General features: G+C 42.2%; 1 protein-coding gene across 1 annotated transcript in view; it reads right to left on the reverse strand.

Moving 5' to 3' along the window:
• The window catches only part of ablim2 (actin binding LIM protein family, member 2), a 143,897-nt gene that overhangs the window by 119,431 nt on the left and 1,966 nt on the right, over positions 1-22,500 (reverse strand). The gene's annotated exons all lie outside the window — the stretch shown is intronic.

Raw genomic sequence — 22,500 nt, forward strand, 5'->3', positions numbered from 1 at the left:
TTTAGGTTTACGTCTGTGTGAAACCCAACCAAACAGAGGGAAAAACAGAGAAACTTTCACAACTACAGCTGTGAAAACCCTATTAGTGATCTATAGAGCACGTGCAGCTGAATTTGGGGCGTGTCAGTGTGACTTTAGACTTTAGTTTCTCAGGTTGTTCTGGGGTAATTTTCTCTTTTATGGTTTTTTTTTTATCCTCTGTGATTTTATTCCAATCCAGAACGATCATGTACGTGTTTTTCTCAGACGTCCACTGAGAAAAAAATTACAGGCAGAATTATCTACTATTTTCTCTGAACTCTTTTCGTGCTCCTCCGGTAATTTTAGTCCCGTCCGTCCGGACGCACATCTCTGAGTTTCGTCTCCTCGCGTTTAATAAAATAGATATTTGTCCACTGCCGCGCACCGTAATTACACTTTGGGCGCACATTTCCACGAAGATCCACATTAAAAACACAACAGCGAGTGGAAATGGAGGAGCTACTGAACGTGATGTCATGTGACCAAGAAAGCCTAAAAAAAAAAACTCACTGGTCCTCCTGTGCTTTTTTATTAATTGCAGTCCAGATACAATTTACAGTTTAGTAGAATAGAAGTAGAGTAGAAGTGTGAGATATTTTTTTACAGACGTTCCCCTTAGAATTAAAAAATACACCTTGTGCGACTCCAAATACGCAAAAGGCATGAACTAATTCTCTAAATTAATCATGGTTGTGGTTAATTTTGGGCGTAATGTGAAATTAACCAATCAGTGTGTCACTTGCTCATCATTCCCTTTAAGAGTCAGGTGAGCTCTGACTTTGGCGCATTCGTATTTTAACAGTGCAGCACTTTTATGCGTCTCAGCAAAGGAAACTGATCTACTCATTCACACTGTGAAGATACACCAGCAGCTTTACGCTTTAAGGGAACAGTAATGTTATTTTATTCTTTATTCTGTTTATTGTTGAGATAAAAGTTGTGTTTAACTCTGCACCTATAAGAATGGACTGGATGACTGACTGTTGCTCTCCACTGACTTTAGACTTGATAATAAAACACAGTGGATCAACACCAGCAGATGACATGTCTCTCCAAACCATCACTGATTGGTGGAAACTTCACTCTAGACCTCGAGCAGTTTGGACTGTGTGTCTCTCCACTCTTCCTCCAGACTCTGCTCCCTTCATTTACTTTAAATGAAATGTAAAATTTACTGATGATCAGTAATTAAATAAAATGATCAGACATGTCATCTGCTGGTGTTGATCCACTGTGTTTTATTATCAAGTCTAAAGTCAGTGCAGTTTTGGTTCATGCTTCCCTCTGCTACTGACAACTTTTATGGAGATGCTGGATTTCATTTTCCAGCAGGATTTGGCACACTGCCCACACTGCCAAAAGTACTGATTGTTCTTATATAATATTCAAATTTTCTGAGATACTTATTTTTGGGTTTTCATTGGCTGTAAGCCATAATCATCAACAATAAAATAAATAAAGGCTTAAAATAGATCACTCTGTGTGTTTAATACATCTATATAATATATGAGTTTCACATTTTAAACTGAATTACTGAAATAAAGCAACTTTTTAATGATATTCTTGACAATAATTGACAATAATGTCCACAAGCCTACAAGACACAAGTCTAGCCCCAGCAGACGTACAGCTCCTCTTTATTTATATTCTAGTATGTTGTGACCTAAGAAGACGTAGCCATATTGTTGTCACTGAAGAAGGGCGGACAAACACACAGCCGGAGGATGCCTGCAGCATGAGGTCATCCCAGAAAACGTGGTTTAGATTCTTACAATAGCACCTGACCCGAGGAGACCGGTTTCAGCTTGCCATCAGTGACAACCAGGATCTTCTGCTTTCATTCCAACATCAAACACAGATCAGTAATAATTACAATTATACTAAAAATCAACAGTAATAAAGCAGAGAAATACTGTAAAACTTTGATCCAAAAGGAGCAGAGGAAGGGTGAAGAGAAGAAGAAGACTCTTGGATTATTCATCTATATTTAAACCCACCAAACTGTTTCACAAGCACATGCATCTAAAAAAATACACTGTCTGACAAGAATCAAGGTTCAAAACTAAACTAAAATGCTGAGAGATAATAGATCCATAAAACATAGCTACAATTTCAGATTCAGAATGCACACTGACCATAAATTGCTTAAATAAAACATATTGGTATTTATAACACAACTAACCAGATATCCCTCTCAAGAGTGCATCTTTCAGCACATACAGTGAGTATAATCCCACTATCAGCACAGCAACAGAGCTAACAAACATCACTAACCACACAACCCAGCAAACACTGCAGCAGTCACAAAGATAAAACAGTGATATTAATGGTGGTACACAAAGCATTCCAAAGTGGCAGACTACGCAAAATGGCCTTAGAAAATTTACTTTAGGTTTATTTGTGCTCAGTGCTCTCTCATTAACTAAATCACCAAAAATTAGGATTAATAGCTAAATAATTAACCGACGGTTAATGTGCACAGCATAGTTCACTACATATATTTACTAATAATAATAATTAGCAGATTGCAAAAGCAGCCTGTTTTGTTGTTAATTGGAAGTTTTAGTGTAATAATGGACGGTATGTAATTTAAAGTATTTGTGAACCACTGATATAAAATTAACACATTCAGAATATTGGAGTTTTTAGTGCTGAAAAGTGCTTTTCAGTTAAATTCACACTGTTATCTGCACAGTGCCGTTCTGTATGGAAACGCTAATGGAAATGAGCTAAAGGCAAGCTGCATAACCGGGATTTCAAACAGCGATCTCATAATCATAGTGGCAGTGATTTAGACTACTGGACCTTACACTACCGGATCTTATGCGAATTTCAATATATCAATATCGAAATTATATTGTGTGTAGATGGATGGATGGATGGATAGCCATCAGCTGTCGGAAACATGAGAGAGCACAATTGTTCTTGCTCTCTCTCTCTCTGGGTGGGTACAGTAGATGGCGCTCTTTCCCCTCATCACTCCTAGGGTGATGTGAATCAGCACAAGGCTGCGTCTGTGAGCTGATGTATCAGAACCGAGTCGCTGCGCTTTCCTCCGAGCGTTAGCGCTGTGCTGTGATGCTACTCGGCAATGCTACAGCATCAACAGCAGTTCAAAAAGAGGCGTGTGCTAGTCTTCTTCACCCCCCTGGTGTTGGGGCATCACTAGTGATAGGGGATATACAGCTGAGGAGCAGCTTAGTGGGTGTGACAATTGGCCTAGTTAAATTGGGAGACAAAAATATTTTTTAAAAAGCATATTGACGAAACGATAAGACAATTTACACGTCACAATATGATACAATATCAATATATTGTCCAGCTCTAGCATCGACCGAAATTAAGAACATACAGCTCTGGAAAAAATCAAGAGGGCACTTCAGTTTCTGCAGCACAAAAATATTGTCATTTAGAGCATTTATTTACAGAAAATGAGAAATGGCTGTAATAACAAAAAAGATGCAGAGCTTTCAGACCTAAAATAATGCAAAGAAAACAAGTTCATATTTATAAAGTTTTAAGAGTTCAGAAATCTTTGGCGCAATAACCCTGGTTTTTAATCACAGGTTTTTTTTTTCATGCATCTTGGCATCATGTTCTCCTCCACCAGTCTTACACACTGCTTTTGTATGATAACTGCTTTAACACTCCTGGTGCAAAAATTCAAGCAGTTCAGTTTGGTGGTTTGATGGTTTGTGATCATCCATCTTCCTCTTGATTATATTCCAGAGGTTTTTTTAATTTGGTAAAATCAAAGAAACTTTTTTCCAGAGCTGTATATTGTGACTATACTTAGTTTCTGCATGTATTTTCACATGTTTATCACTCAGTAAAGAGTGAGACGCAGCACTGATTATGAGTGTGTGCTGTATTGGGTTGTTTGTAAAGGGCGAGGAGTGGAACCGGTTACAGACGGACGTCCCTCTGCATTCTCTCTGCTGGACGGATTTAAGGGCTAATTGTTCTCTGAGGTTCAGAGCTGCTCCTGCCTGAAGCCGGTCTGACCAGAGCTGCTGGGTTTAATGAGATAACTCAGCTCTGAGAGGTTCTGCAGTAAGATCACACAGAACACTTTATACAGAGCGCAGGGAGAAGAAGAAGAAGAAGATCACTGAACCGATCATTCAAAAAACTGAGAACCTGGACTAATAGGAAGAATCCCAGCTAACAAAGAAAGAACCTTATAACAACGATTAGCAACGTTTGGAAAAGCTTTCAGGAAGGTTGACCTGTAACTTTTAAAAATACATATACAGGTGTTGGACAATGAAACTGAAACACCTGTCATCATTTTAGTGTGGGATTTTAGGTTTTATGGCTAAATTGGAGCAGCCTGGTGTTCAATCTTCATTAATTGCACATTATTGCTCCAGTAAGAGCAGAGTGTGAAGGTTCAATTAGCAGGGTAAGAGCACAGTTCTGCTCTATATATTGCAATGCACACAACATTATGAGCGACATACCAGAGTTCAAAAGAGGACAAATTGTTGGTGCACGTCTTGCTGGAGCATCTGTGACCAAGACAGCAAGTCTTTGTGATGCATCAAGAGCCACGGTATCCAGGGCAATGTCAGCATACCACCAAGAAGAACCAACCACATCTAACAGGATTAACTGTGGACGCTGTAAGAGGAAGCTGTCTGAAAGGGATGTTCGGGTGCTAACTCGGATTGTATTAAAAAAACATAAAACCACGGCTGATCAAATCACGCAGAATTCAATGTGCACCTCAACTCTCCTGTTTCCACCAGAACTGTCCGTCACCACAATACATTATTGTGCTCTAAAACCAGGTGTATCAGTTGTATTGTCCAACTCCTGTACATCTCTGAAAAAAATAGGAAAGCATTTCAGTTTCTGAATCAGTTTCTCTGATTTTGCTATTTATAGGTTTATGTTTGAGTAAAATGAACATTGTTGTTTTATTCTATAAACTACAGACATTATTTCTCCCAAATTCCAAATTAAAATATTGTCATTTAGAGCATTTATTTACAGAAAATGAGAAATTTTCTATCAGGTTTTTAATCACAGTTTTCATGCATCTTGGCATCATGTTCTCCTCCACCAGTCTTACACACTGCTTTTGGATAACTTTATGCTGCTTTACTCCTGGTGTAAAAATTCAAGCAGTTCAGTTTGGTGGTTTGATGGCTTGTGATCATCCATCTTCCTCTTGATTTTATTCTAGAGGTTTTCAATTTAAGTGAAATTTTATATTTTCCAGAGCTGTATAGGTCTAAAATATTAATGTTTCAGGAAACATTTTAAAAAACGAGTGACGTAATAATGGTTCGCATCGCAACAATATGAGAACAGTTCTCACGTAACAAGTTTTCAAATTATTATGGAAAAGTGAAAAGTTACATTTCCAAAACTAAAAATTAAAACACTGACACAAGTGATGGAGCAATGATGTTAAAAGAACATTAAAAAAACGTCAAACAAAAAAAAATCTAAGAACAACCAGAAAACGTTCTAAAAACATGTGACGTAATAATGGTTTGCATTGCAACATTATAAGAATGTTTCTCACGTAACGTTCCCAGCTAGATGAATAACGTTTCCGTAACATTATGGAAACGTAAAAAGTAATATTCCCAATTCTAATTGAAACACTTCTAATAACATTCAGAAAACTTTGAAACACATTGAAAGGTTTAAGAATGTTAACTGTAACATTCAGAAAACTTTTCACTAACCAAATATTTTTAGCTGGGAATACTGGATTGTAGTGGTTTACACTTTATCCTGAGCAAAAAACATGAGCTAGAAGCTGAAGTCCTAATTTATTTTTGTTATTTGGCTCTAACAATATGTGATATCTGATTCAGACGTCAAGATTTAATTAGATAGATATTTCATGTGTTTACTATATCGCAAGTAACTGGGTGATACTCTGAAGTGCATTTGCTTTAATTTCCCCTAACTAACTTGAAAAAAATCTCAATTAATGGAAAACACAAATAATTTGGTAATCATTTTTATTAATATTTTCATGGTAAGAAGAAATATTAGGTAAACGTTTGTTGAACTGTTTGTATAATTTACAGGACAGTCTCTGCCCTGCCTCTAAACCCATACATCACAATATGCAATGTGTTTGAAAATTTGGGTGCACCTAACATTTTTTCAGTGCAACCAGTGCAAAAAGTTGGTCATCTGATCTGACACAAACAAACTTGATTGACCTGTAGTGTAAACACAGCTTTAGTTTCTATCCACAGATCCTGTTCTTTAGTGCGACTGATGCTGGAATACTGACCAGAGAGAGTTTTGACCCAATCAGCACATTTTATTACACCCTAAAAGAATTCTTTCCTGCAGCTGGAACTCAAAGCAGAGCAGGTTGGGAATGTTTACAGGCCTCCTGTGGAGCAGATGATGATTTCTTGCTCTGTTCGTGTGGTAAACAGCAGCAGCTACGCAGTTTTAACCCAACACAAACACACACCGCGTCCAGCTCAGAGAGGACCATCAGAAACCAGCCTGATCCTGATCCAACACCCTCACATTACATTATCCAACATCTCACTATAATAACAACACACAGCTCCAAACTTCACTTCATGTCCGAGCAGATACTGCAGATCATCATCTGGAGATCCACAGGTTTCTCTCCGACAGAAAAAAGTAGAACATAAAGAGAACTGAAACGACAGCAGTATGATTACTGGAGTGATGCCCACTGTTTCATGGTGCCTACAGGAGCCCACTGCAGGTGTTCAGCTGGAAAGTATGTTTCCAATAAAGACAAGAATGTTGGAAACTTCAGAGAACCTTATAAAACTAAAGTGTTTCAGAAACAGGTTTATTTTATTCCGGGAGAGAACAAGAAAAAAATCATATTTTTGTTATTATATCTTAGATACAATGTAAAGTATACAGTGTTCAGCTCAGTTTCAGGCAACTGTTCTTTTATTCAGATCCTTAGAGAGTTCTTTGCCATGAGGTGCCTTGTTAAACTTCCAGTTATTTAGAGCTATAAAACGCTTTACATTAAAACGCATTCGTTGAAACTGGTAGGAAGGCTTCCAGTGTATCAAATTAAGCCTTCTCTATTACATTGAGCTGTATGGCACAAATACCACTTCCACACACACGCTGCCACACACTCGCTGCCACACAGTCCACTCACAAGCTGCCACACAGTCCACTCACACGCTGCCACACAGTCCACTCACACGCTGCCACACGGTCCACCCACACCCTGCCACACAGTCCACTCACACGCTGCCACACAGTCCACTCACACGCTGCCACACACACGCTGCCACACAGTCCACTCACACGCTGCCACTCACACGCTGCCACACAGTCCACACACACGCTGCCACTCACACGCTGCCACACAGTCCACTCACAAGCTGCCACACAGTCCACTCACACGCTGCCACACAGTCCACTCACACGCTGCCACACAGTCCACACACACACTGCCACACACACTGCCACACAGTCCACACACACACTTCCACTCACACGCTGCCACACACACGCTGCCACACAGTCCACTCACACGCTGCCACACAGTCCACTCACACGCTGCCACTCACACGCTGCCACACAGTCCACTCACACGCTGCCACACACATGCTGCCACACAGTCCACACACACACTGCCACACACACGCTGCCACACAGTCCACTCACACGCTGCCACACAGTCCACTCACACGCTGCCACACAGTCCACACACACGCTGTCACACACACGCTGCCACACAGTCCACTCACACGCTGCCACACACATGCTGCCACACAGTCCACACACACACTACCACACACACGCTGCCACACAGTCCACTCACACGCTGCCACACACACGCTGCCACACAGTCCACACACACACTGCCACACACACGCTGCCACACAGTCCACTCACACGCTGCCACACAGTCCACTCACACGCTGCCACAGAGTCCACACACACGCTGCCACACAGTCCACTCACACGCTGTCACACACACGCTGCCACACAGTCCACTCATACGCTGCCACACAGTCCACTCACACGCTGCCACTCACACACTGCCACACAGTCCACACACACGCTGCCACACACTCGCTGCCACACAGTCCACTCACACGCTGCCACACACTCGCTGCCACACAGTCCACTCACACGCTGCCACACAGTCCACTCACACGCTGCCACACAGTCCACTCACACGCTGCCACACGGTCCACTCACACCCTGCCACACAGTCCACTCACACGCTGCCACACAGTCCACTCACACGCTGCCACTCACACGCTGCCACACAGTCCACACACACGCTGCCACTCACACGCTGCCACACAGTCCACTCACACGCTGCCACTCACACGCTGCCACACAGTCCACACACACGCTGCCACTCACACGCTGCCACACAGTCCACTCACAAGCTGCCACACAGTCCACTCACACGCTGCCACACAGTCCACTCACACGCTGCCACACAGTCCACACACACACTGCCACACACACTGCCACACAGTCCACACACACACTTCCACTCACACGCTGCCACACACACGCTGCCACACAGTCCACTCACACGCTGCCACACAGTCCACTCACACGCTGCCACTCACACGCTGCCACACAGTCCACACACACACTGCCACACACACGCTGCCACACAGTCCACTCACACGCTGCCACACAGTCCACTCACACGCTGCCACACAGTCCACACACACGCTGTCACACACACACTGCCACACAGTCCACTCACACGCTACCACACACATGCTGCCACACAGTCCACACACACACGACCACACACACGCTGCCACACAGTCCACTCACACGCTGCCACACACATGCTGCCACACAGTCCACACACACACTGCCACACACATGCTGCCACACAGTCCACACACACACTGCCACACACACGCTGCCACACAGTCCACTCACACGCTGCCACACAGTCCACTCACACGCTGCCACACAGTCCACTCACACGCTGCCACACAGTCCACACACACGCTGCCACACAGTCCACTCACACGCTGTCACACACACGCTGCCACACAGTCCACTCATACGCTGCCACACAGTCCACTCACACGCTGCCACTCACACACTGCCACACAGTCCACACACACACTGCCACACACACTGCCACACAGTCCACTCATACGCTGCCACACAGTCCACACACACGCTGCCACACATGCTGCCACACAGTCCACTCATACGCTGCCACACAGTCCACACACATGCTGCCACACAGTCCACTCACACGCTGCCACACAGTCCACACACATGCTGCCACACACACGCTGCCACACAGTCCACACACACGCTGCCGCACCATCCACTCACATGCTGCCACACACTTTCACACACACGCTGCCACACAGTCCACTCACACGCTGCCACTCAGTCCTCTCGCATTCTGCCACACACACGCTGCCACACAGTCCACTCACACGCTGCCACTCACACGCTGCCACACAGTCCACACACACGCTGCCACTCACACGCTGCCACACAGTCCACTCACAAGCTGCCACACAGTCCACTCACACGCTGCCACACAGTCCACTCACACGCTGCCACACAGTCCACACACACACTGCCACACACACTGCCACACAGTCCACACACACACTTCCACTCACACGCTGCCACACACACGCTGCCACACAGTCCACTCACACGCTGCCACACAGTCCACTCACACGCTGCCACTCACACGCTGCCACACAGTCCACTCACACGCTGCCACACACATGCTGCCACACAGTCCACACACACACTGCCACACACACGCTGCCACACAGTCCACTCACACGCTGCCACACAGTCCACACACACGCTGTCACACACACGCTGCCACACAGTCCACTCACACGCTGCCACACACATGCTGCCACACAGTCCACACACACACTACCACACACACGCTGCCACACAGTCCACTCACACGCTGCCACACACATGCTGCCACACAGTCCACACACACACTGCCACACACATGCTGCCACACAGTCCACACACACACTGCCACACACACGCTGCCACACAGTCCACTCACACGCTGCCACACAGTCCACTCACACGCTGCCACAGAGTCCACACACACGCTGCCACACAGTCCACTCACACGCTGTCACACACACGCTGCCACACAGTCCACTCATACGCTGCCACAGAGTCCACTCACACGCTGCCACTCACACACTGCCACACAGTCCACACACACGCTGCCACACACTCGCTGCCACACAGTCCACTCACACGCTGCCACACACTCGCTGCCACACAGTCCACTCACACGCTGCCACACAGTCCACTCACACGCTGCCACACAGTCCACTCACACGCTGCCACACGGTCCACTCACACCCTGCCACACAGTCCACTCACACGCTGCCACACAGTCCACTCACACGCTGCCACTCACACGCTGCCACACAGTCCACACACACGCTGCCACTCACACGCTGCCACACAGTCCACTCACACGCTGCCACTCACACGCTGCCACACAGTCCACACACACGCTGCCACTCACACGCTGCCACACAGTCCACTCACAAGCTGCCACACAGTCCACTCACACGCTGCCACACAGTCCACTCACACGCTGCCACACAGTCCACACACACACTTCCACTCACACGCTGCCACACACACGCTGCCACACAGTCCACTCACACGCTGCCACACAGTCCACTCACACGCTGCCACTCACACGCTGCCACACACATGCTGCCACACAGTCCACACACACACTGCCACACACACGCTGCCACACAGTCCACTCACACGCTGCCACACAGTCCACTCACACGCTGCCACACAGTCCACACACACGCTGTCACACACACGCTGCCACACAGTCCACTCACACGCTACCACACACATGCTGCCACACAGTCCACACACACACGACCACACACACGCTGCCACACAGTCCACTCACACGCTGCCACACACATGCTGCCACACAGTCCACACACACACTGCCACACACATGCTGCCACACAGTCCACACACACACTGCCACACACACGCTGCCACACAGTCCACTCACACGCTGCCACACAGTCCACTCACACGCTGCCACACAGTCCACTCACACGCTGCCACACAGTCCACACACACGCTGCCACACAGTCCACTCACACGCTGTCACACACACGCTGCCACACAGTCCACTCATACGCTGCCACACAGTCCACTCACACGCTGCCACTCACACACTGCCACACAGTCCACACACACACTGCCACACACACTGCCACACAGTCCACTCATACGCTGCCACACAGTCCACACACACGCTGCCACACATGCTGCCACACAGTCCACTCATACGCTGCCACACAGTCCACACACATGCTGCCACACAGTCCACTCACACGCTGCCACACAGTCCACACACATGCTGCCACACACACGCTGCCACACAGTCCACACACACGCTGCCGCACCATCCACTCACATGCTGCCACACACTTTCACACACACGCTGCCACACAGTCCACTCACACGCTGCCACTCAGTCCTCTCGCATTCTGCCACACACTTCCACACACACGCTGCCACACAGTACACACACGCTGCCACACAGTGCTCTCACACGCTGTCACAGTCCAAACACACTGCCACACACATGCTGCCACACTTTCACACACTGGCTTTTGCTGTGTTGTTTGAGCTGTTTGGTGTTTGGTGTCAGAGCTCTCATCTATAAGCATATGTCTATAAATAGGAGGTCGTCCAAACTGGAGGAGGATCCATCATGCTCTGCAACATTCCCCAAGCATCTATATGCATGAACCCCCCCCCCCCCACACACACAGTCCACTCACACGCTGCCACACAGTCCACACACACGCTGTCACACACACGCTGCCACACAGTCCACTCACACGCTACCACACACATGCTGCCACACAGTCCACACACACACGACCACACACACGCTGCCACACAGTCCACTCACACGCTGCCACACACATGCTGCCACACAGTCCACACACACACTGCCACACACATGCTGCCACACAGTCCACACACACACTGCCACACACACGCTGCCACACAGTCCACTCACACGCTGCCACACAGTCCACTCACACGCTGCCACACAGTCCACTCACACGCTGCCACACAGTCCACACACACGCTGCCACACAGTCCACTCACACGCTGTCACACACACGCTGCCACACAGTCCACTCATACGCTGCCACACAGTCCACTCACACGCTGCCACTCACACACTGCCACACAGTCCACACACACACTGCCACACACACTGCCACACAGTCCACTCATACGCTGCCACACAGTCCACACACACGCTGCCACACATGCTGCCACACAGTCCACTCATACACTGCCACACAGTCCACACACATGCTGCCACACAGTCCACTCACACGCTGCCACACAGTCCACACACATGCTGCCACACACACGCTGCCACACAGTCCACACACACGCTGCCGCACCATCCACTCACATGCTGCCACACACTTTCACACACACGCTGCCACACAGTCCACTCACACGCTGCCACTCAGTCCTCTCGCATTCTGCCACACACTTCCACACACACGCTGCCACACAGTACACACACGCTGCCACACAGTGCTCTCACACGCTGTCACAGTCCAAACACACTGCCACACACATGCTGCCACACTTTCACACACTGGCTTTTGCTGTGTTGTTTGAGCTGTTTGGTGTTTGGTGTCAGAGCTCTCATCTATAAGCATATGTCTATAAATAGGAGGTCGTCCAAACTGGAGGAGGATCCATCATGCTCTGCAACATTCCCCAAGCATCTATATGCATGAACCCCCCCCCACAGCACTCAGGTTACCACAGCAGGGTCCTGCACTCACCAACACCCACAGAGATCCCTTCTAAAGTGCTCTTTAAAAGTTACAGATGCAAGAGCTCGAACTGGAGCACAAGAAAACACAGTGTTCTTATTCATATGGACAGAAAAATAATAATAAAATGATGTCTTTTCATTATTAATAACCCTGCACCTGTCCTGAGTCGTCTGGAGCCTCCACCTCTACAGCGTTTTTCCGTTCAGGGGTTCGGCTTCACCGATTGGTTACAGCCGTGCCCGGCACGCGACCTTACAGTGACCCCGTGAGACCTGAGGTCAAGCAGAACCTGATGAGTCCGTCTGATCTGAGCAGAGGACGTCTCCAGAGCGGGCAGCAGGACATGAGGAACAGAACCGATAACAGATGCATGATGGGAAAGATTATAAACAGTGATGTTCAGTACAGATCTCTGTGACAGCGTCTGATAAACGTCATTTAATATGAGGCCTGCAAAATGTTCATGCCTGTCAGTCTGTAATTACATCCCATAATAACAAAGTCACTTGTATAAACACTTCATTACAATGACAAGACCGCAGACTTACATCGTAAATTCAATTAGGGCTGCGATAAATTACAGCCGAGATAAACTTCACATACGTATGATGATGATAAGCCTAGTAGAATAGTTTTTACACATTATTGAAATTAATTAATATTATTATTGACATTAATGACATTAATTCACACATTTGTCAGTTCAGTTCATCGTAATTCTTTTGAAATTTGGTTTAAATGAATGTTAGACACCCGGTACCAGTCAAACGTTTGGACACACCTTTAATTAAGTGTTTGTAAAGTCATTAAAACCTATGAAGAAAAAGATACAGAACATTTTCTCAGTCAGCTTTATGAGGTAGAGTCACCTGGAATTCAGTCTTTCAGTTAACAGCTGTGCTGAACTCATCAAGAGTTAATTACTTGAAATTCTTGTCTCTTAATAAAGTGTTTGAGAGCATCAGTTTAAGTAAAGTAGTGAAGAGGTAGAGTTGGAGCAGAGCCTGGAGCAGTACTAGCATTAACCGCTAACCACGCTATGCACTAGCTCTTTAACTGTTCAAAGGTGAGTATTATGCTAACCTGGCTAGCACAGCTGGAGCAACATTAGCATTAGCCACTAACCGTGCTATGCATTAGCTTTTTGCTGTTCAGAGGCGAGTTCTGTATATCAGACTGTAGTCTGTGTGTTTACCGTGTTAAAACAAGCTACATGGGAAGAACCGCTAGCTAATATCGCCCTGGCTTACTGGAACACTCAGGGTTCCTCAGTGTAGTGCTGTCGGGTAGCATTTACATCCCACTAGCGCTAGCACTTAATGCAGTTCCAGCCAGCCTTAGTGGAAATCTGGAAATCTAAGCTTACGAATTACAGTTTTTGTTTACTTAGCTTAACTTAGCTTAGCTTAGCTTAGCTTCGCCACACAGCGGTGAAACCTGCTGAATTAGAAATGAAACATGGCCACACCTCTGTTCCTTACTAGTGTCACACAATACGCCTTATGATCCAGTGCGTCTTATGTATGAAAATAGACCAGAAAATAGATGTTAATTTATGGTGCGCTGTTAATTAATAGTTTAAAAAATACATTAAACCCTATATTTATTTACGCTGGTTTGCTCAATGGTACAGTTCAGTCCAGTATCATGTCAGCCATTGGTCCAGCATGCAGTATGTGTGCTAGCTGGTGAACCCAAGCGTCAAAGTATGTTTTTATCGCTCGTGGTGTGAATGCAGTGTTATTCCCTGACCTTCACACTGCAGCACTTGAATGCTCAGTTGAAGACCTCACAAGGAACCTGCTGCACACTCAGAAATCACACCCAGTACTTTGGGCAGTCCACATGCAGCAGCAGCAGCCCCAGCAGCAGCTGTGTATCCGCCTGAAATACCACTGCTGCTAAAAGCTGTTGCATAAGCAGAAGCTCTCCCAAAGATCTCATCTTCTGATAAGCGGCTTGTCATTGTTTGCAAACTGCTGATTAAAAACCCAGCTTGCAGCTCGGCTAATGGACTCCATTACGCCGGCCGGGGATGACCCAACCCTGTCCGACTGAGGGTGTTTATGTGCAGAACACGAAAACAACAAGACAAGACACTTTTCTGAACTTCTGCCAAACATCAAAAGAAGATGTTTGTAGGTCATTTAGACAATGATATACTGACACGACAACCAGATACAAGGGTAAATCACATGCTTTTCTGAAGCATGATGCAAAACTACATTCTAAACTAAGGCCTCCAAACTACATTCTTCAAAGTAGCAACTCATGCTTAGATGATCAGTTTTACACATCTTCTGCTGGATTTTCTCAGTCAGTTTTATGAGGTAGAGTCACCTGGAATTCAGGCTTTCAGTTAACAGCTGTGCTGAACTCATCAAGAGTTAATTACTTGAATTTCTTGTCTCTTAATAAAGTGTTTGAGAGCATCAGTTAAAGTAAAGTAGTGAAGAGGTAGAGTTACAGGTATACAGAGAATAGTGAATATTTGAGTAATGTTCTAATCCAGATTATGAGAAGCAACAACTACTTTACTACTCAACCAAGTAAAGATTTTTTTTTTTATGATGATGATTAAACTGGCACTCATCAGGAATGCACCAGGAAATAAAGAGCAAGGGTTCCCTCTGTTGCAGAGGATTTTTTTATACTCTTAAGTGTTTATTTTTGTGAATAATCTTCTTAGTTCATTGTTCTTTTACCATTATTATTATCTTTTTCCTCCTTATACATTTTATTAATTTTTTGCCACTTAATGATGATGTTTTTCCTTGATTTTACCAAATTAAAAACCTCTGGAATAAAATCAAGAGGAAGATGGATGATCACAAGCCATCAAACCACCAAACTGAACTGCTTGAACTTTTGCACCAGGAGTAAAGCAGCATAAAGTTATCCAAAAGCAGTGTGTAAGACTGGTGGAGGAGAACATGATGCCAAGATGCATAAAAAATTGAACACTGAATGTGTCCAAACTTTTGACTGGTCCTGAATATAGCAGAGTACTCCCTGTCTTGCAGATTTTGGTGGATCCTGAATGTAACACTTTGGGTTGAGCTGAGGAAAGGCTTGGTAATGAGCTCATTAGTTGGATCAGGTATGTTTGGAACAGGTGAAACACTGCAGTTCACATCAGGTGAATGATGGTTAAAGGTGTATGCATATTCTAAGGCTTTATATATATATATATATAAAGCCTTAGAATATATACAATTTATCTTTTTTACTTTCCAACAGACAAACAAACAAAGCACAATGCATTATGGCAGCAGTCATACTCTAATCATAAATATAGCTAATGCTGGATTATATGGACAAAATGTATCAATATTTACTACAATTAAATTCCTAATTTTGCTCAAAAAGATCTAATTCCAATATCGATATGATCACACACTTATATAGTTATTTTGTTTCTGCTCAGCCTAAAATGCTTTAACCAATTAAAACGTCTTGTCCTGTTTACAGTCTACAGGTGTATGTGATACAAAACATTTTTTCTGCACTAAAATAACTTATTTACACTCTGAAAATCACACTTTGAAATCTCCTACAGGACACTTTAAGGAGAAGCTGCCTGTTTTCTCTCTACTCCACTTAATAATTCAATAATTCCAGATCAGTAACAGAAATCAACTCAAATTCTGCTGTCATGTTTGAAAGTAGACATAAAAAATAGAAAAACATAATGAACCTAAAGGTGTGGAGACATGAACTGTTTGATTTGTATTAAAAATATATATTTATTTTAAAATGAAGTTCAGGAAAAAGCCAATTTCATGATTCTATTCATTATATTTTGAGATTAGTAGATTTTCCTAAATATATATTTTTATATTTTATATTGCAATTACAATTACATTTTTCAGTAATGTTCCTTATCAATCACAAAAGTGTTTTATGTAATACTTGAATAGAAATCCTCAGTATTTAGGGGTGTAATATCAGGCAGACAATTGACAAAAATCCTGCCATGTTAAGGAGTTAATAGAACATGCAAATATTAATAGAATGTTTAAAATGGGCTTAAAAGTGGGGAAAAATAAAAAATGTGGGAATGACGAAAAAGAAGTGAAGAATAAAGGAAGATGGAGGGAAGAGGAGGAAGGGGAAAAAAGGGGGGAACACAAAATTTTGTGTTGGGTCCTTTTATTTAGTTTTTTATACAATTATTTTTTTAACTATTGTTTCTGTTCTTTTATACTGGATATTGTTTAGGCTTTTTTTACTCATTGGATTGTAGTGTTTCTCTACCTTCCTGATTTATTACTGTTTTTCATATTTTTTCCAGTCAATAAAAATATTTAAAGGAAAAAATATTTTAGATATTTGATCATATTTTGATCAAAAGTGTAGTTCTATAGTAAACAAAATAAAATAGCCTAAATAAAATAACAAAACTTAATGGTCTGTATTATTTCTACTATACTATTCATTAATTAATAGATTCATTCACCAGTAGTGCTACCCAAGTCACTTGTAAGGGAAAATTACACAAAGAAAGATAGACAGACTTTTGGTTAAAAAACAAACTAATTATAATTCGATAATTGATAATTAGCTCAGCTAACATTACTATCCTGGTCCTGTACAGCTTGTATCTTTCAGCTGTTTTTGAGATATTAAACTTAAACAGTGTAATAAGTGATGCTGAACACGTTCTTTTGTTTCATTTATGCGAGTAAAACGTAAAAATGAACTTAAACTTGCCGTTTTTGGCCCTTATTGTTGTTCCCTTTCCCATACACCCTGCTCTGAGCACTGCCGGGAGCCTAAACACTAAATATGACCTAAAATAACCCCTAAAAACTCCTAACATAATGCAGTATAGTATGATTATTCTGTTTAGGCTGCACCCTCTTACTCTGAGTAATCTCCAGCACAGGCGGTCCTTTACTTTACCTCCTGAGACTACACTTCAGACCATTTATCCAGCATGTAGGTCTGTAATGTAAAAAATGGGCGTGTTCATGCGTCACACTTCTGAAGAGAATGTGATTTACTGTCTTGAAGACCTTAAATTTTCTTGTCGGGTCGGTATATCATTGTCTGAGTGGCTCTTACTTGTGGTTTCTGAGGCTAGTAACTCTGATGAACTTATCTTTATCCTTTCCTGGGGCGTTCCTGATGAGAGCCAGTTTCATCACCATAATAAAGTTTTGATTGTCTTTTTTGCGACTGCAAAAAGTTCTTGAAATGATTATTTTTTTAAATGACTAATCATTTATTCTTAAAGTAACCTTGTGAAAGGGAACTGTACTTTAGAAAAATTAAAGTATGTTCAAATTATGTAAAGAATACAAAAAAGTGCATTTTCTATTTAATATACTCAATGAAAATACACATTAATAAGTGTATTTTTATACGTTGTGTTACTAAAAAATATCCAGTAGCATTAAGGTGTACACAATATGTGCATCAACATGCAACGTAGTACATTTACAATACACTTTAAGTGATGTTTTAAAAAGCACAAATTTAAATCTACTTAAGTTCGCTGAAGTTGTACAAAAAAAAAACACTCAAAAGTGCAATCTAATTACCGTTGAAATACACTTGAGATGCTGTAAGTTGTTTCAAAACAGTACATTTAGTATGTATTTAAGTACATATTACTTTTAATAGCAAAATATGTGCTTTTACTTGTTAAGTATACTTTCAAAAAATATTTTAAAGGCATTTTTACAAGTTTTTTTTTTCTTTTCTTGAGTAAAGAAGTTCTTGCTTCTCATAATCTGGATTCGAACATTACTGTAATATTCACTATTCACTGTATACCTGTAACTCTACCTCTTCACTACTTTACTTTAACTGATGCTCTCAAACACTTTATTAAGAGACAAGAAACTCAAGTAATTAACTCTTGATGAGTTCAGCACAGCTGTTAACTGAAAGCCTGAATTCTAGTGATGGGAATTACGGCTCTTTCTTGGGAGTGGGTTCTTCTGGTTTAGCTCACTAAGGAGAGTCTGCTTTTTTTGCTTCCAATTGGCTCCTTAGATTTTTTTGGTTGCTAAATCGAGTTAAATCAAGTTATTACCAAATTGTGTAAAATTAATTACTAGCTTAAAAACATACATTATTTAAACTATGTATTATTTATACAAAAATTATTTGGAAATTTGCAACTATATAAAATGAAACAAATATTTTCATACACCGATCGTGTTTAAATATATTTTAAAAAAAATTTGACAGCATGATAACCGATAATTACATTTTAGATATTATTACACTTTATAACTGAACGAGATTCACACTGTAAAACTGTGAGTAATAAACCATGTTCATCCAGCGCTCAAAATAAATAAATGAATAAATAAAAACTAGCCCATCACTACTGAATTCCTGGTGACTCTTCCTCATAAAGCTGACTGAGAAAATCCAGCAGAGATGTGTAAAACTGATCATCTAAGCAAGAAGTGCGACTTCTTGAAGAATTTAAAATGTAAAACATGTTCTGATTTATTTACTAAATAATTCCATATATTTTTCTACATAGTTTGGATGAGTTTAGTATTATTCTACAGTACAGAACATGTTGACCTCCTGACCCCACATCCTCCCACCAACACAGTACTGAAACTCTGCACTAGAACACACACAGTACTGTAACTTTTGTAAAAGGACCTGCACTACACACCCAATACCTGCACTACTGTTACGCTGCACTGTCATACACACTTTAATTCCCCAAGAACTGGGAACTTTAAGAACTTTACCAGCCTTAAGCTAGATACAACATTTGCACTACTGTTATACGGGTTCTATTTATATTGTCACTTGATCTTAATCACCATTAATATTGCACTATTATCTTCTGTCTCACAAATGTCTATTGTGTTTTTGTTGTATTGTACATATAGTGTCTCCCACTCATTTAGATTTAGATTATATATTTATTTCTTTTTATTTCTATTTATATATCTATTTCACCCCCACCACTACTGCACCTTGTTCTGTCTCATGTATGTCTGTGTCCCTGCTGCTGTATTGTACACATAGTGTCTCCCCCTTTTTCTTTATTTTTCTTTATTATATCTATTATCTGTACCTGCTGTAAAATTGGGAAGGAGAGTAACGTAATTTCAATTCTCTGTATGTCCTGTACATATGCAGCATTGACAATAAAACTACTTGACTTGACTTGACTTGATGTTAGAGTAAAGGTGTGGTTCCGGTTCTGCAGGTCGGTGGGTCGGTGTTGGGGGGGTATATCGGTGGACGGTGAGGTTTGTTTACGGCTGCTGCCGCTGTCAGTATGAAGGGCGTCTCTCGGACTGCTGGCTCTGATCCAACTGTTACTTCATCTCTCGTCTCTATTCCAGCAGCCCTGAATCCAACAGAGTGGAATCTGATTGGTCCACAGCGCTGCCGGTGTCATACAATCATATCCAAAATAGCCCCGACGGACATGGCTAAAATCCGACCTGCGTTTTTAGCAGCGCTAGGCTATATTTATCAGCTAAAGAGCAAATACCTTCCTCTCCCTGACTGTCTGAACCTCTAGCCAAACTGTTTAACTCTTTAAACTCCAGACTTACTATTCATGTAATCCCAGGATTATTCAGTGGCATTTATCACTTACAAATTATATAAAAAATGATAACTACAAGTGCATCTCAATTTTTTTTATATTAGAGTGTCATTGGAAAGTTACTTTAGGTCAGTAATTCAGTTCAAAATGTGAAACTCATATATTTCTGTATTTATATGTTTCTTTGATTTTACCAAATTGAAAACCTCTGGAATATAATCAAGAGGAAGATGGATGATCACAAACCATCAAACCACCAAACTGAACTGCTTGAATTAATTTTTGCACCAGGAGTAAAGCAGCATAAAGTTATCCAAAAGCAGTGTGTAAGACTGGTGGAGGAGAACATGATGCCAAGATGCATGAAAAAAACAAACCAGGGTTATTCCACCAAATATTGGTTTCTGAACTCTTAAAACTTTATGAATATGAACTTGTTTTATTTGCATTATTTGAGGTCTGAAAGCTCTGCATCTTTTTTTTCATATTTTTATTTGGAATTTGGGAGAAATGTTGTCTGTAGTTTATAGAATAAAACAACAATGTTCATTTTACTCAAACATAAACCTATAAATAGCAAAATCAGAGAAACTGATTCAGAAACTGATTGGTCTCTTAATTTTTTACAAAGCTGTATTTCTTTTATTGAAAATTAGAATATTATATAAGACTAATTGTTACTTTTGGCAGTACTGTGGGCAGGGTGCCAAGTCCTGCTGGAAAATGAAATCCGCATCTCTGTAAAAGTTGTCAACAGATGGAAGCATTTCATCATTACCAAAAAAATAAATAATTTAGAGACAAAAATACTAATATTTTAAGTTGCATCCACTGCTGACACAGACGTGCAAATACAACCACACACACACAGCTTGTCTAATTTCTGTAGAGAAGAATTGCCAATAGAATAGGACTCTCTGACGTAGGTCAAAAAACATGCAATTATTGGCATGATGTCTCCATCCAATATTTTTTTATGGGATAAATTATGGAGTTGGGAAATGCTTTTTTTTTATTGAATGCAGTCAAATCCTCACAGCAATGCTCTAAAAAAGTAGAAAGCCTTTTTCTGGACAGTAGAGACAGTTACTCCATCAAAAGCAGGATAAACTCTTTTTAATACCCCCTGACTCCCTGTTCTGTGAGTCTGTATACTGTATCTAAGCTGTATCTGAAATGAGTATCAGATTCAAGGTGACATCTGCTTCTGCTTCGAGGTCAGATCAAAGGAACGACACATGCTGATGCAGAACAACCAGCTCTGCATGAAGCTAAAGGTGCTACAAATGTATGTTTTATATATGCCACTGAAGAAACGCCTTTGCCTGCATTAAAAAGCACATAAATATAATAATAATAATAATAATACTTTATTTTTATATAGCGCTTTTCTAAAACCCAAAGACGCTTACAGTCATCATTTGTGAAAACAAAAAAAAAAAAACGTAGGACCAGTGAGTTTTTTTAAGGCTTTTTCTCGGTCACATGACATCAGTAGATGTTCAGTAGCTCCTCCATTTCCACTCGCTGTTGTGTTTACTACGTGGATCTCCGTGGAAAATATGGCACACCCAAAGTGTAATTACGGTGCACGGCAGTGGTCAAATAGCTATTTTATTATTTTATTAAACGCAAGGAGACGAAACTCAGAGATGTGTGAGATAATTCAGCCTGTAATTTTCTCAGAGAACGTCTGAGAAAAACACGTACATGGTCGTTCTGGACAGGAATAAAATAATACAACAGAGGACCCCCTATAAAAGAGAAAATAACCCCAGGATACCCTGAGAAACTACTTTAATCTAGACAGGGCTGTAGATTATTTTTAAAACTGTATCAGAATCAAATACACACTCAAATAGCAAAATCCCATGACAGTTACACAACTAAAAGCTTTCAGACAGTGTGAGGAGTGTGAGGATCCTCCCTGTGGCTGATTAAGACAGACTGAACATCATAAACCTGCTAAATGTCTGACCGCTCTCTCAAATCAGTGATATCATGCAGCTGAAACGCTGAATGACTTTATTAAATGATGGTCATGAGGTCATTATCTCTGTAACGTCTCCGCATGACGTGGATTCTGAA

The sequence above is a fragment of the Astyanax mexicanus genome, chromosome 15 (assembly GCF_023375975.1).
Source record: "Astyanax mexicanus isolate ESR-SI-001 chromosome 15, AstMex3_surface, whole genome shotgun sequence".
NCBI lineage: Eukaryota > Metazoa > Chordata > Actinopteri > Characiformes > Acestrorhamphidae > Astyanax > Astyanax mexicanus.